This window comes from Triplophysa rosa, linkage group LG1 (genome assembly GCF_024868665.1).
Source record: "Triplophysa rosa linkage group LG1, Trosa_1v2, whole genome shotgun sequence".
NCBI lineage: Eukaryota > Metazoa > Chordata > Actinopteri > Cypriniformes > Nemacheilidae > Triplophysa > Triplophysa rosa.
In genome coordinates, this window is record NC_079890.1 from 22,879,643 (window position 1) to 22,896,396 (window position 16,754).

A 16,754-nucleotide genomic window follows, 5' to 3' on the forward strand; every position below is an offset into this window, starting at 1 on the left:
TGACCAACACGTTTTAATACGTTTTATTGGTTAGATATTTGCAAAACCCATTGACAAACATAAAGGGTGATTAATAATAATGATATGTGGAAGAAATAAGCATGAAATATGGAGATACAAGGTTTCAGAAGGACAGCAGCGATATACAGTATAATTTAATCTTAATTTATATGAAGATAAATTAGCTAGTGTACAAGCCCTTAAATGGAAAAAGGACAGAATGGGAGAATGATGGACAGATTTAAAAAGAGTGTGACAATTTACAGTGAAATCTCTATGAATTAATTTAATCTAATAGTGCTGGTCAACAGCAGGGCAGATCATAAAGGAAACTGCACAATAAAAGTCACTTAGATTAATGCTACATAAGACACACTCATGTGCCACTAAGTCATCTTCCAGAAAAGACAAAAAGATAATTACAAATTTTCCTGCAATATAATTTTACTTTAGAGATGTTTGGAGGACTGGGGTGGAACATATGAAAAAACAGACTGAGTTTATAAGCTACACTCACGATTATACAAAAAAATCACTAAAACAAGGCTGAGAGATTAAATATTTATCATCTGTCACAGCACAGTTACGGGCTAAACCTTTTCACAGTAGCCATTTTCCTCAGAGACACACAGTAACTTCACCCTCGAAAATGAAACATTTGGGAGTACGGGGCACCTGAGGTGAATTTTATGAGGTGGACAAATCACTTTGGGGATATATTTATTTATGTATTCATTTACAACTACACAGTTACATAATAAAGAAAGAAGTCGTGAAATGTGGAGAGGGACTTTAAAACCTGGTTCAAAAGTTCACAGCAAGTATGCATCTTGTTTGTTAATACCCAAAACCATTTTTATTAACAGATACACATTTCTAAACTGAGGCCATATGATTTTTTATACATCTCCCTGGCTGATGTTATTGTCAAGAGGTATTCAGTCAGCCTCAGACATGTTTTCACCAATCTCATCATGTTGAGTTGTCCCTGACAATTATTCAAAAAGAGAATTCTAAAGAGAAAAAGAAAATGAGCGTACAGAAACAAAACAGCACACACACCACACCATTTCTTAACAATATATTGAGCATAATTTTATAATAATGTCAAGACAGAGAGGACCCAAACTGCTACTGAGCGGACCTTGATGTGCCTGGTATAAATTTGATTGCATTAGAAATTAGCGTTTATTTATTTGTTATGTCAAAAGGCTTTTTGCAGTCCGGACAGACACGTCTTGCAATCCACATTCGGACCGGAGTCTGCCAGTTGGTGATCCCTGAATGGTTGCTCTGTCAGCTGTAGTTCAAAGAGGAGAGAGTTCTGCACAGGTGGCTGAACAGGAGACATAGCAACAGAATAGAGTCAGAGATGCACTCATTCACACACCATCACAAAGAGCTGATGTTTCAGACAAACCATAATTCCTCATAAATTCATGTAATTTTCTCCCACTATCTCGATTTACTTATTATTTCATGAACCTTACAAGTATAGTGTCAGACGAAACAATGATTCCATGGCACTGGGACATGATTTGATTTGAAAGTTTGGATGGTCAGTTTAACAGGTTTCAGAGTCTGGCAAGGTCAGCGCTTCCAACCCTGCAGGCTGATTAAACTTCTGCTTAACACCGATTACGGTCTCTACAATACTCTCAGACACAGGCAGTAAGCACAGAGGAGGTCAAGTCTTCACAGAGAGCAGGAAAACGGTTACAGCCATTAACTAGTCTCCATTCCAGCTGGCAATGTTTGTCTGGATACGCTTCAACAACTTTGTAGTAATAATGCTGTGCCATGTGGATATATTTTAAATGCATGCACAACAAATCTGACAGCCCGCATGCTATTTCCCAGAGGCTGTGGCTTTCAAAGGATAACAGTATTAAAACGATAAAATGGCAATATTATTTCAAAATGAACTTTTCTATTGAGTAGCTAATCAAGTATGTTGACACTTCAATCTTGCAAAGCCTCGCATTTGCCCCCACCAGAGCTTTCAGAGCAGACATTTTGAGCCTAAATGGATCCATTAAATTTGGTTAAGAGTTCTCTGCATGATTGTGATTTGCAAGAGAGAGCATTTGCCAGAATAGACTTATTTTCTCCATGCATAGTACTTTTTACTGTGCTATTTTGAACTGTGTTCTTCTGGGAACACAAAACGAGACATTTTAAAGTATTTTGACCCTGCTCTTTTCCCTATACAATAGGGAATAGGTAAATAAGAAATAAGCAAACCATGTAATAGGCGAGTATATTATGAGTATATTTAATTTTGGGTAAACTATCATTTTAAAGGCAAAATTACCTCCAAAATGAAAATTGTAATTTATCAGAATTTACTAATCTTTACTCATCATGTCATTCCAAACCTGTATGACTTTCTTTTCCTCTGTGAATTACAAAAGAAGGTATCTTTAACAACAGTGGCAACAAAACAACACCACCGAGTTTTCAGTGAGTAAATATGTAGTTCTTTTCTACATTATTTAAAACAATTGTGTAAGTAATTGTATCACACCTTCAGTGTTCTCACTGTTGGGGCTTCTTTCTGCGATAAAAACCGGCTGCCTGTACCTTATCCCGCTTATTACACAGTTACTTGCCAAATGAGAAAAAAACTGGACATGAAATGTGAATTTGAAATATTTTATTAGCTCATTTTTACCAAATGCAGAACTTCCATGAGGAAAAGCGGTTTACTTTCGGTTTTAAGGTAAGAAACGATGTTCAAATGTCACAAACAGGCAATTTGTTTTAATAATTTGTAAATATAACGTCATATTTGTTATTAAAATACATTTTTAGTTTTAGTAAAATTTTTCATAGTTTTGAGAGGTTGATATCTGGGAATAACAAACCTGCAAATGACGCAACTGGTCAATCACAATCAAGCATTCCAATGCGCCATGTTATATATATATATATATATATATATATATATATATATATATACAGGTGCTGGTCATATAATTAGAATATCATCAAAAAGTTGATTTATTTCACTAATTCCATTCAAAAAGTGAAACTTGTATATTATATTCATTCATTACACACAGACTGATATATTTCAAATGTTTATTTCTTTTAATTTGATGATTATAACTGACAACTAATGAAAATCCCAAATTCAGTATCTCAGAAAATTAGAATATTACTTAAGACCAATACAAAGAAAGGATTTTTAGAAATCTTGGCCAACTGAAAAGTATGAACATGAAAAGTATGAGCATGTACAGCACTCAATACTTAGTTGGGGCTCCTTTTGCCTGAATTACTGCAGCAATGCGGCGTGGCATGGAGTGGATCAGTCTGTGGCACTGCTCAGGTGTTATGAGAGCCCAGGTTGCTCTGATAGTGGCCTTCAGCTCTTCTGCATTGTTGGGTCTGGCATATCGCATCTTCCTCTTCACAATACCCCATAGATTTTCTATGGGGTTAAGGTCAGGCGAGTTTGCTGGCCAATTAAGAACAGGGATACCATGGTCCTTAAACCAGGTACTGGTAGCTTTGGCACTGTGTGCAGGTGCCAAGTCCTGTTGGAAAATGAAATCTGCATCTCCATAAAGTTGGTCAGCAGCAGGAAGCATGAAGTGCTCTAAAACTTCCTGGTATACGGCTGCGTTGACCTTGGACCTCAGAAAACACAGTGGACCAACACCAGCAGATGACATGGCACCCCAAACCATCACTGACTGTGGAAACTTTACACTGGACCTCAAGCAACGTGGATTCTGTGCCTCTCCTCTCTTCCTCCAGACTCTGGGACCCTGATTTCCAAAGGAAATGCAAAATTTACTTTCATCAGAGAACATAACTTTGGACCACTCAGCAGCAGTCCAGTCCTTTTTGTCTTTAGCCCAGGCGAGACGCTTCTGATGCTTCCTGCTGCTGACCAACTTTATGGAGATGCAGATTTCATTTTCCAACAGGACTTGGCACCTGCACACAGTGCCAAAGCTACCAGTACCTGGTTTAAGGACCATGGTATCCCTGTTCTTAATTGGCCAGCAAACTCGCCTGACCTTAACCCCATAGAAAATCTATGGGGTATTGTGAAGAGGAAGATGCGATATGCCAGACCCAACAATGCAGAAGAGCTGAAGGCCACTATCAGAGCAACCTGGGCTCTCATAACACCTGAGCAGTGCCACAGACTGATCGACTCCATGCCACGCCGCATTGCTGCAGTAATTCAGGCAAAAGGAGCCCCAACTAAGTATTGAGTGCTGTACATGCTCATACTTTTCATGTTCATGCTTTTCAGTTGGCCAAGATTTCTAAAAATCCTTTCTTTGTATTGGTCTCAAGTAATATTCTAATTTTCTGAGATACTGAATTTGGGATTTTCATTAGTTGTCAGTTATAATCATCAAATTAAAAGAAATAAACATTTGAAATATATCAGTCTGTGTGTAATGAATGAATATATACAAGTTTCACTTTTTGAATGGAATTAGTGAAATAAATCAACTTTTTGATGATATTCTAATTATATGACCAGCACCTGTATATATATATATATATATAGGGAGTGAAAAGTATAGTAACAATATGTATATAAACCAGTTTTCCAGAGCACAGCCATCATTTTTTAGCAGCATCTCAATATCAGAATCCCCTTACTTAAAAAAATTGAAGGTGCTAAGGATACATGACCCCTGAACCCCTCATTCATCAAATGGAAGAATAAGGAGCAGCTGACAAGCATTACCAATGCTCCACCTCACAACAACGGGTCACTACCTGGAGCTACCCAGAAAGACAGAAAAAAGAAACAAGAGAAAATAAATAGAGAGACCTCAGCTGAACTCTCTAGCTGTGTTTTAAAAGTGACTCTGCTGGGTCTTCTTAAGCAACTCTTACCCAAGGGATGAGTCTTTGTATGGACTCTTGTATGCATGTGGTGCTAAATGAGGTCATCGTAACTGTCCCATTTAAAGACTAAATTAAGTTTCCTCTTTAAAAATAAAAGTAATAAAGTAAACTAAATTTACTTCACACAACAAAAAATTACCAATTTTTCCAAGCAGCAAAACACAGTCATATGTATATCTTCACTGACCTGCCAGAGACAGCGAGAAAGTCTGGCGGAAGAAGCATTCCATTAAAGATAAACCGGTCTTTGCTGCAGTTTTTCATGCTCTGAAAAGTCCATATAAACTGGGTTTCTCTCTGACAATAACAGCCGGAGGGATTCGACAGGCCTGCAGTGCTGGGTGGAGCAGGACTGAATGGATCAGAGTCATGCAACATTAGAAAGCGTCGCTGTTCTCCATCACTATCCCTTCGTTTATTACATTCTCCATCCTAAGGCATCCCGGCTCCTATCTGTACTGTAGTTGAACAATAAATAACACAGTTTTTTTAAATGTACACTCTCTAAGGAATTGTTCACTGCCTTGCTTAGGGTCTTGTCATACATGTTTAGTATCAGATCTAATGAAATCTTGGTTTGAGATCCACATAACCTTTAAATGAGAAATGAATCACAGCTCTGACGGGAGGGTCTTCTGACTGATTTCAATTAAAAAGCTGCACTGTCTGATACATCTGATTATTCTCTGTGCAAAACTAACTCAATTATACAGTATAGGGAGAAAAATGGTTGACAGTGAAATATATATCCGGGTGTAGGTAAAAAAAACAGCTGAAATGAATATTAGTTTGCTCTTTGCTGCAGGGCTTATACAAGGTTTTCTGAGAGCAGTTAGAAAAGGTCCAAGTTTGGAAAAAGGGGGACGATCTGTGCTGGTAATTGTAGTCGAATTGGATGTTCGCCTGGGAGTTCACAATAACAGCCCTCCCCTCTCATATCCGAACAAGGACCAATCATGTCTCAGGGCTACGCCATGACCCTCTGCAAATGTAAAATCTAATAGCCGCCCACAAAACATCCCATTACTGAACTTTAATCCTAATTAAATCCTGAGTCTGATTACTGGATGCTGGGCATTGCAATTCCCTGAAAAATTCAACATGATTAGTTCACCCTCAGCGCACTAGACAATTGCCAAAAACGAATGTAAAAGCGATTTTCAAACTAACACACAACAGTAATTTAACTTACTGTAAAAACATTTACATGTATACATTGGACTACATCATAGCTGCACTCGTCAGGCGAGAGACTGCAGGTGATCTGCAAAATAACGGCATGATGCTCTTTTCTGTGTAAGCTGGAGAGGGGTTGGAGAGGGGCATTTCTGAACCTCACATCACATACTGCAATTAGTGTGGGCTGAAGATGCCTCTGTGTGTGGGAGAAAGAGAGAATGCTTGTGTGCAAAAGTGCAAAATTGTGTGGAAATGTATATTGTGTTGAATTTGTGCAGGATGTTTGAAGAGGGGGATCTTTGAAGTTAGACAGATGTTACAGGGAGGTTTGCACTCAAAAGTTGGTTGATAAATATTTGCCAAGTCAGTATCCTTTCCACTGATCTCTCCAAAGTGTTATTTCCTAAATGTTTGTATGGTAGAGAGACTTTCTGGAACAAACAACATCAAGCAGTGCTCCATTCGTTCTGTCTGGTTCTTCTGCACTTCTTAAGAGATGTGCAGTGGTACATCAGATGCAGCTGACAGCTGGTTGAGACAGTTTTAGAAAATAACTGTGTCTAGCGCATGCAGGTGTACTGGTAGGTACGACTTGTGTATTTCGGGACTGTTGAGTGCTTAGATGTACCTGGAGTGTGCAGACAGGTTTTAAGGTAAGAGTTAGGAGAGCTAGCAGACAGGTGCTGGTCATATAATTAGAATATCATCAAAAAGTTGATTTATTTCACTAATTCCATTCAAAAAGTGAAACTTGTATATTATATTCATTCATTACACACAGACTGATATATTTCAAATGCTTATTTCTTTTAATTTGATGATTATAACTGACAACTAATGAAAATCCCAAATTCAGTATCTCAGAAAATTAGAATATTACTTAAGACCAATACAAAGAAAGGATTTTTAGAAATCTTGGCCAACTGAAAAGTATGAACATGAAAAGTATGAGCATGTACAGCACTCAATACTTAGTTGGGGCTCCTTTTGCCTGAATTACTGCAGCAATGCGGCGTGGCATGGAGTCGATCAGTCTGTGGCACTGCTCAGGTGTTATGAGAGGCCAGGTTGCTCTGATAGTGGCCTTCAGCTCTTCTGCATTGTTGGGTCTGGCATATCGCATCTTCCTCTTCACAATACCCCATAGATTTTCTATGGGGTTAAGGTCAGGCGAGTTTGCTGGCCAATTAAGAACAGGGATACCATGGTCCTTAAACCAGGTACTGGTAGCTTTGGCACTGTGTGCAGGTGCCAAGTCCTGTTGGAAAATGAAATCTGCATCTCCATAAAGTTGGTCAGCAGCAGGAAGCATCAGAAACGTAGGAACACGGAGACCAAAAGATGGAACATTCAGGGATGCCTGAACCATACCACTACAAATACACCTGATTTCTGAAGTTAAGCAGAGTCAGTGAAGGTTCAGTACTTGAAGTGACAATGAGTTGGCGTGAGTGATTACAGCTTTATTAAAGTTGCTTTGAAACGATGCAACATTGTAAAAAGCTCTATATAAATAAACAGATAAATGAGACTTGTTCTCATTAGTTGCACTAATTTTTATACAAAGTAAATAGTTGCTAACTAACCAAGATGATGCTGTATGAAGCCAAACATCAGCTTTGTTAATTGTGCATGTTTGGCACGTCATGAGGATAAATAGATGACGATAGAGAATTTTTTTGGTGTGCTATCCCTTTAATGCAGCAAAGTAGAAGCTAACACAACTATTGCTAAAGAGCCTTGCTGAGAGCCCTTCCAGCCAAAATAGCAAAGCGAGTGGGCGAGATAGCACTCATCACTGACCTGACACAGGACGTTATACAAACATTTTTGGGAAATTTTATACCTAACAAAGCCTTCAGTGAGTACCTGGCCCATCTAATATTAGAGGGTGAACGTACCTGCAAGAACCCTATTAACGGATGAGTGTGTTGCCAGGCCCTGCTTCCCTCTCTCATGGAAGATTCCAGCATATGGCAAAAACTCGGGCAAGAGGAACTGCCTGAGAGAGGAAGTACAGAGAGCGCGTCAGAGAGAATGAAAGGACAAGTGAAGTCAACGTTTTAGATTTTTGAAAGAATGCGTGGAGTGTAAACAGACTCATTTTCCTAGGGACAAAGCGACCGGGGGGGGGGGGGGATGGGGTAGGGGTGTGCAGACACGCGTGCGTTATTGTCTCCATACACACAGATGTAATACTGGTTAGTAACAATAATCACCAATAGGTAGATCACAATTTACGTACGCTCACACAATGGTTGAAAGCCACAAAACTCGTTCATGAAGTCCTTAGTTCAAACGTGTAGCTTTTCTTTAATAGTACCACTGCAAGTATTCTCAGCTGAATGAGGACATTCATTCACTTAGGTAAATAATATGGGAATGATGGATAAAGAAATAAAAGAAAAGAAGAGGAAATTTGTGGCAGACATAAATATTAATATAGAGGCTAACTGAAAGACTGATGGGTTTCATAAGTATTCTGATGAATATGGATCTGTGGTCCCAAGCTACAATGAATGCTCAACTCTTCAGCCAGCGGGTGGAATTATTCATCAGTTCAGAGGAGGGCATCTAATGTGTGCCAAAAAAAAAGAGAAAGGGGGCAGAGGGGCTGCGTGGTTTGGAGTGGAATGAAGAGCTGATGCTGAATGAACAAGGGGAGGGTTTAAAGGGAGGGAAAGGGGCATTTTTGGTGCTGATGGTCCCTCAAAAGAACAAACGACTAAACCTCTAAACACGGACAGCTTGTTTTAAAAATAAAAAGTGTTTTTATATTAAATATGTGACATGGGGCTTTATAACTTTGCCACTTAAATTAGAGAGCATTGCTGATAATGAGATCGAGAGGGAGTTGTAATTTTATTATCTACAAGTGTAAAAAAAAGGATTAGTTAATTCAACAACTATTCTAACAGAAAACACTGTTCTTTATAGCCCTGGCTCCCCACCAACCCTCCACCTGTGACACAATCTGCCATCGCGAGTCTCCTCCAACGTCAGCTACAGTATAACCAGTGTCTGTCACACACTGTATCTTGAAGCAAAAATGATATATGTAGGCAATCAAATAACTTGAATAATGTAGTCAATGTTAGCATTAATATTTTGTGGCTGCTGGCTGGATAACATTTGTTTCTTCTAACATGTGTGCATGTATGCTTTGTGTAAACCAAGGTCCTGAGGTCTCGATTCCCCCCCCCCCCCAAGATGTCTGTTTCACCTACTTAACATCTTGTTTTTTCCCTTCATTGTTATCTTGGTACACGGAGAGTTTTATAATGGACTATTCATTGTAAATCTTCTTTGAAACATGTTATACAATACGAAAAGTGCAATGGAACTGAATAAACACAACAGAGTAATAAAAAATTCTTCCCTGACTAAACTATACAAAGAATTGCACAATTGTGCCCCAGGCAAAGCACAGAGCAAAAACCCTACAGCAATACATTGCTACATCCCATCAGAAGCCAAGGTCAATGCAAAGAGCGTGCACATAAAACGCTATAAGAAGCTCTGCTAGCGGCAACTCTGGCAAAATTGTTGGCAAGCTCAATAACAGGTCGGTTGAAAAGCAAAAGCGAAAACATTCTGGCATTCAGCGCCTGGCTGGTATGTTTGCCGGGTTGCCTAGCAACAAACCAGAAAAACTAAATCCGTGGAGGTTTTTACAGGCGGATGGATATGTGCAGGTACGAAGAACGCAGTAACAATCGCAGGCTTTATGTGTTTGTGCTTGTTTACTTACTCGAACTCTTCAAAGTCGCCTGCGTTGTTCTCTGCACTGGGGGCGGGGCCACGGGAGAGGCTGTCTGGATTAGAGGAGTGGGGTCAGGGTGACAGAGAGAGCGTAGCCAAATGCTGTCACGTCAAGACAGATACTGGATCATCATACGCTGTGTGTGCATAATGTGCTGCGGGAGACAACCTTCACACACATAACACACACAGAAATAACAGTGTTAGTTTCACTGAATAATACAGCAAACAAATCACCCAGCTGATGACAAACTAATGATAAACACAACACAACTGAATTAAGCTAATACTTGTAAATTTTGAATATTCTTTTTATTAACAGTATGAGCTTTTTCTGTACATCCAGAAATTAGCATGAATCTCCTAATTTTAGCTATACAGAGAACAATCATTTGGGCAGTTACAGTAAGACAGAAAACGCACCGGGAGCCTCTTCCTGTCATGTAGTAGTAGTTGTGCAGGGGCAAACTGACACCTTAAAACCAATGAGAGTTATATAATAAGAGTTAAATCCAAATAAACCCCAGGGTTCGACAATTGTGACATTCCCACCAGCCACATGAGAAATTAACTATTTATAAAGTCAGAGAACTCACACACTCACATGTTCAATTACAGGACAGAATCTTGGCAGAACTTCTCAGAACTCCTCAGGAAATGTAAAACAGCCAAAATAGTGACAGTCTGTCTCGAAGACCCTCAAGACAAAACACACACACACACACAGAGGACGTGTTTACTGATGCCAACGTTTTAGCATTAGCAAACTATTAAACAGTTTATCAGCATGTGTTTGAGGATGTTGTAGATTTAGTTTCAGACAAATGAGGAGGTAGACAGGCAGACAGACAGAGAGATCCACGAAACAACAGTGTAAATAGTGCCATTTACCCCTGGGTCTGAATGTGTTGGAGTCAGACTATTTCTCTGCCCGAATGGCTTCGATCATCAGGTACACTATCCCCAAGAGAAAATGAGTCTGTTCTCGTAATTCACAGGTTAGAGGTGCGGGTCGGTCTATGTGTTTGTATGTACCAGCCAGTGGGAGTCCGTGCTAACAATCTGTCTTGATCCCGAACCACAGCTAATTCCCCAGAGCCTAACAATGACTCACTACTAGCCATGAACTTGCTTTATTATGAGCCTCTCTCACAGAGTTAGAGAATGCTGACAGGCTATGTGTGCGTGTTTGAATTAGGGGGACATTGGGGCGCTGGCAGGTCTGAAATGTCACACCGCTGTCCAGCGGCATGACACACACTGTTCCTCATTACCCAGAGATCGCAGGCCAAACAGCCGCAAGAATCAGTGCGACTATGAAATTCACACTCCATTACACAACAGTCACACAATTACCGGCCCTTCATACACACCAACAAACAAACCAAGGGTTGGGGGAGATGTATTTGAAGCATTGCAATATTTTACCTCAAAAAATTGTGATAGTCTTACAGCAAGAACAAATCGTTTTTGTTATTTTACACATTTAAGGAGGTGAATGGCGTTCAGAGAAAGTTACTTCGAAGGCGTGTTGTAGGTCAATGCATACTTTATTTCTATCCAAACTTGAAACGAGCTGATAATTTAAATAAACTAAATTCAAAGTAATTTCAGTGTAACCGTATGACGACACACATGGGTCGCCAGGGTCCCTGCTGATCATCTAAAGTCAAGCCAAACATCACTCATCAGAGATCGAAAGGAATCACCTGGCAGGGTCAGGGTAGATGGGATGGTCCCGTGACCCAGAGATGTCATGTCGTGAAAGAGAGAACAGGGACGACCCATCAGCCTCCTAAAAAAACACACCAATAGATGTAAGAACACCAAAATCTCAAGCTGCACACATCATCATATACATACCCGCTTAGTTAATTTCAAGTACTTTCACTTCTTGTTTACATGAAGCATATCCCAACAGGTCCTTCACAAACGGACAGACTATTTTCCCAAAAAAGACCATTTTTCTTTTAATTTCCATCACTCTGTTACTACAGTAACACTCCCCACCAACCGCCATTACAATCATTACAAATCTCATTAAACCGCACAAGAACATTAGTATGCTCATTACCGACTGCTACGCAAGGGCTAAATGAATATAATGTGTAAGTAATGATGTGCGGTTTTCCAAGCATGGCTAAGAATCGGTTAATAACCCGTTAAATTGGGGCATTTGTTAAATTCGAGTCTGTACTGTTCCCGATACATCAGAGAGTTTGCTGAAGGCCATTAAAAGAGAAGACAGAGTCCTGCAGACGAAATCATGCTGCTTTGGACTGGCAGGGAACAAAACTAGATGGACAGTAGTGTAGCGCGAGGGGCATGACTCAGTGTGTTGTGTGTATGCGAGCGTTTCTTGTGTGGGTGTGCTCGGCTCTTCATTAGAATGCCATCTTCTGCCCTTTGACTCGCAGCGAAAAACAGAATGGATCGATTCGGACTCCTTTCCAGGCAGTTTGGTTTGTTTGCTTCCTTTGACTCTCTTAAATACCAAGATCTGCATTTGAACAGAGATCAAGCAATTATAGCCCTTAAAACTGTACGAGAATATTTTAAAAATCTGGGTTTTTTATCACACGTTGGTTACAACCCCCCTTTGAAGTACAGAACTTTGAGAAGTCATGTGATCCTCATTGTTCACAGTTTTTACATGGTTTGTGTTTACAGTAGCCATCCATTACATGTCAGTAATTGTTTTTCTCTGTATACAGCAATGTGGTTGTTTACTCTACTGTTATGAGGCAGCTGGTAATTTAAACAGTAATGAGGTTGCTTTCTATTACAGGTACACGTTTTTTATTGCAGGTAGCGTTGACAACCTTCGGTAACACTGAACTGGAGCAGAACTCATGGGAAAACAGCAAATGGGTATAAACCCTTTTACTCTTCTGCATAAGTGAAGTGTGACACGGTTTCATGGCACAGCACAATCAAATTACAGCACAACTGTGCACATGGGACAGGCTGATCAGCAACATGAAAGGAAGGATTGTTTGTAAAAGCCCATAACGAGGATAAAGTCCCATAGACTTCAGTCAGTGTTGAGATATTTGAGCAGTTGCATCGATGCAAGCTTAGTGTGATGAGCTACTGCCCCCTAGAGGACTAGTTTTGGTATTGCAAGATACCTGCGGGGAGTTCAAAGACTGTCTCTTACATTTTAGATCCGTTTTCTTTTTTAAAGGAAAATTAAGTTATATTTATGGTTACCTTAACAGTACACGACAAATAAACTCTTCCCAAAAAGAACCCTGAGAAACTTAGCAGTGCTAAGTTCATGGGATCAATTTCCAGGAAACACATATACGGGTGTATAAATGAATACAGTAATTGGAATGCACTGTAAGTTACTTTAAAAAAAGTGTCTGTCTGGTTGTCTGTGCCCTTGGTCATGCATGACTATTAATCTTCAGAGATGTCTAGAAAAGTAGACAACTGGTATCTGGTAATTCAATATTTAGTTTACATAATATAAACGAGAGTGTGACCCGTGCTGTTGAGGTCATGAAGGCAAGAAGAGAAAGCTTACAAATGTATACTGACAGATTCTTGTGCTCCCTCAAACAGTGGCAATAAAAATATGTCTTACTTGTTTCTGTTGACACTTAAATTTGTTTTAGGTTTCTCACGCAAGTTTGCACAAATTTGTTTCTTATGTGAGCACTCCAGACCATCTCAGAAGTCTATAATGCAGTTTACTTGTAATATACTTCGTGAAAATAAAGTGAAACTGGAGCCTGTTGTCTTCAATCACTTCATTTACCCATTACATGACAGCCTATAAAGACTAAGACGCAAAAACCCTGCAGCCATTTGTGTACAGTTGTGTACTGTGAACATTTTCTCCTGCTATCACACAAATCCCCCCCAAAAAGATAGACTAGCTGTATAAATTGACTAGATGATATCTACTTCTGATTAGTTGACTGCAATCCTTACTGTGTAGGATTGTCAGTTTAGGTTAAGATCCAAGAGACTTTTTCACCGCACTCAACTTTTCACCGCACTCAACCGTTTATTATTCTGTGCTATAAGGGTTGATAATCTTGATATTCTGATAAGCATCTCATTACTAATTTCTCTTTCAGGCCTTGATCTGGATGGCAATGAAATGCACACAGGGCACAAACTCAGGTCAAGCTCATTTTATATCAGACTATCCCCAAGATGCCTTAGAAGTGGTATGGTTCTAACTTTTAATTTACAACAATCATGTAAGTTTTAATTTCTCTTTGACATGACCCATTTAAAGGTGCAGTTTGTAACAATTTTGCAGTAAAATATCCAAAAACCACTAGGCTAGTGTTATATATTTTGTTCAGCTGAGTACTTACAATATCTCAAATGTTTCCAACTACTTGTAAATCGTGAGAAAATCGCCATTCTAAACAGTGACACGGGGCTGTGAAGTCGCCTGTCAATGGCGTCATATCCGCGTTATCCTTTGTTACCGCCTTTACAGAAGTAGAAACCGCATGACAACAGTGTCGTGGACAAATGCGGAAGTAGTGTCTAGCGTCTAGCAAACCACTAGCTTGTTTAGAGCAGTCACTTATTTATGGACCACAATTATTCAAAACAATTATAAAACTTTAGCTCATCTGCTAACATGATTTCTCATTCTCGTCTGATTGATGCCATCAGCGGTGGAGTTGAAGACAACAGATCCCATCATTCCACGCTCCTTCACAGCGTCATCAAGCTACGGCATTGTTGTTGTTTTTATTGTGCGCCCTCTAGCGGCGGTTTTTACAAACTGCACCTTTAAGCATTTGAAAAATAACTTGGCCTCACCAGCATAGTCATCATCAGGTGTGTTTCAGGCATTTCCTGGGTTAAGGCTTCTTGCGATACATTCGTTGAACAAGAGGTGGCAGATTGCCTGTAAACATGCTCCACTTGGCCATTTTCCTGGTTGAACACCAGCCCAAAGGCCTGCTTTTTAGATTGACCAGTAGCAGCACGAAGGGAGAAGGGCACATCAGGTTGAGGGATTCTGTGGGTCTGCGGTCAGGGAGGTGAAGATCAGACTGAGGTTGAGTTGTGGTAGACAGGACTAGGTGGCTGACCAGTCCTCTCCGCTGAGTAACCTGATCCTAGATGAAGAGGTTGTGTCAGTGGTTCAGGTGACTGTGCAATGGGGTTTCTTCACTGTAGAGTGGTTGGTAATGACATGGGCCTGGTTGCTCTGGGTCCATGTTGTTTTTTAGCATTTCCTGAGTCCGCTGTCCCTCCTGACTACTGTTCTCCCAATTAATGCTACCTATGTCCCGAACACGTACTGCATAAAATAATGGTTAAGATTACATTGCTGAATATTGCAGTTTGAAGAATGGCTGATATTATTCTCTTCTTCCGGTGGGCGGTGTCTTCCAGCACCTACTGAGCTGCCCTTCTATGAGACGGTGTCCCTGGTGGAGGAAAGCTCTGTCCAGCAGAAGCCGAAGTGTAAACAGGTGATTGGGTGGAACTCCCTGGCTGTTGAAGGACAGAAAGAAGGCTAGTGGAAGAAGTGCTGGTTCTGGGTGGAGGCATTCTACTACCACTGCCTGTCCAGTCTGACCCAAGTAGACGCCCTCCACCTTCCTTGCCTGGGCTTTGCTGCCAGAAAGGTAGGTGCCATTCCTGCCATATTATGTGAAATGGGTGTATGTTGAAGAGGCCGGGAGTGCAATTATGAGCGTTGATTGAAATGAGGCATCTCCACACTATCCGTTAGAATCTCAGGATCATCGTCATTCTAATATACACAAATACAAAATGAACAGTTAAGTATTTATGAAAAATGTAATTCAATGGTTCTTTGTGGAACCAAAAATGGTTCTTCTATGGCATGGCTGTGAAGAACCTTTTTAAGAGTGAAGTGTGTGTTGGATTCCAACAAAAGCCTCAAAGTGACATAAATTCACCCAACAGCAATGTGAATGACTAAGAGAATGCAAAAAAACTTAAAAGGTATGGGAAAAAATTTGGCTTATTCCATCAAGTCATTTTTGAACTGTTTCTAAAATACATGTATTGTGTTGTTTAAACATGAGTGTGAACTTATTTTCTTGGCAGTACTCAAGATCTGCAAACATGGCATCTTGTTTTGATATTCTAACTTGTTTGACAGTTTTCTACAAATAAAAATGTAATTTATTTGGAATTTGGGAGAAATATTGTCACTAGTTCACAGAATAAAACAAAAAATATTATTTTACCTAAGCACATACCTATAAAGAAAAAAAAGGTTCAGTGAAACTCTGACAAAAGATCATCTACATCTGATATGCCAGTCTGAGGCTACATATTTGATTTCAACTATGTAGTAAGATGATCAAAGAACAAAGGAACTGTAAATCCACTGAAAGTTACAGTGTCGCTTGCATTACAGTGTGCAATTCACAACTGATGATATCAATCTAACAGTAGCAGCTTTCACATGTAACAGTTAACATACTACAGCTGTTTAGTGATTAATAACAGCTGGTGCAATGCATTAATTCACGATACGTGCTTATACTGTAACAGTTAAACTCTAAAAGGGTTTCCTGTTTAAAATTAATTTTAGACCACCACTGGGGGATTATGTTTTGTCTTACCTTTTTTATGTACAAGTCCGATTGTTCTCCTTGAAATTGTAGATATGAACTCAAACATATACGTGGGGGCGCTTAACAAGCAGTGACGTTGCCTGAATCCACAGTCATGATTTCATTTTTCGGGTTTGTATAGGGATAGTGATGATTATTCTTGTTTAATCCTGCAAAGAGTTAATATTAATATAGCTGTGCCTGTGCTGAACATCCATGTAGACAAAACCAGCAGAGCGCAGAACCTTCATAATCAATTACCGACAACATCGACCTATAACACATCAATTGACTCGCCTCATTGCGGAGAGTTCACCAAAAATAAAAAATCTGACTTTTTCGTTCACCATA

At 39.7% G+C, this 16,754-nt stretch overlaps 1 long non-coding RNA gene across 1 annotated transcript; it reads right to left on the reverse strand.

Annotated features, from left to right (window-relative positions):
• Window positions 1-446: 446 nt before the first annotated feature.
• LOC130559114 (uncharacterized) lies at window positions 447-16,636 on the reverse strand. The gene is made up of 7 exons (XR_008963539.1): window positions 16,413-16,636; window positions 14,623-15,568; window positions 10,430-11,620; window positions 10,249-10,300; window positions 9,815-9,994; window positions 7,965-8,065; window positions 447-1,336 (listed from the first exon to the last, which is right to left on the reverse strand). It is a non-coding gene; the product is annotated as an uncharacterized LOC130559114 (long non-coding RNA).
• Between the last annotated feature and the right edge of the window lie 118 nt (window positions 16,637-16,754).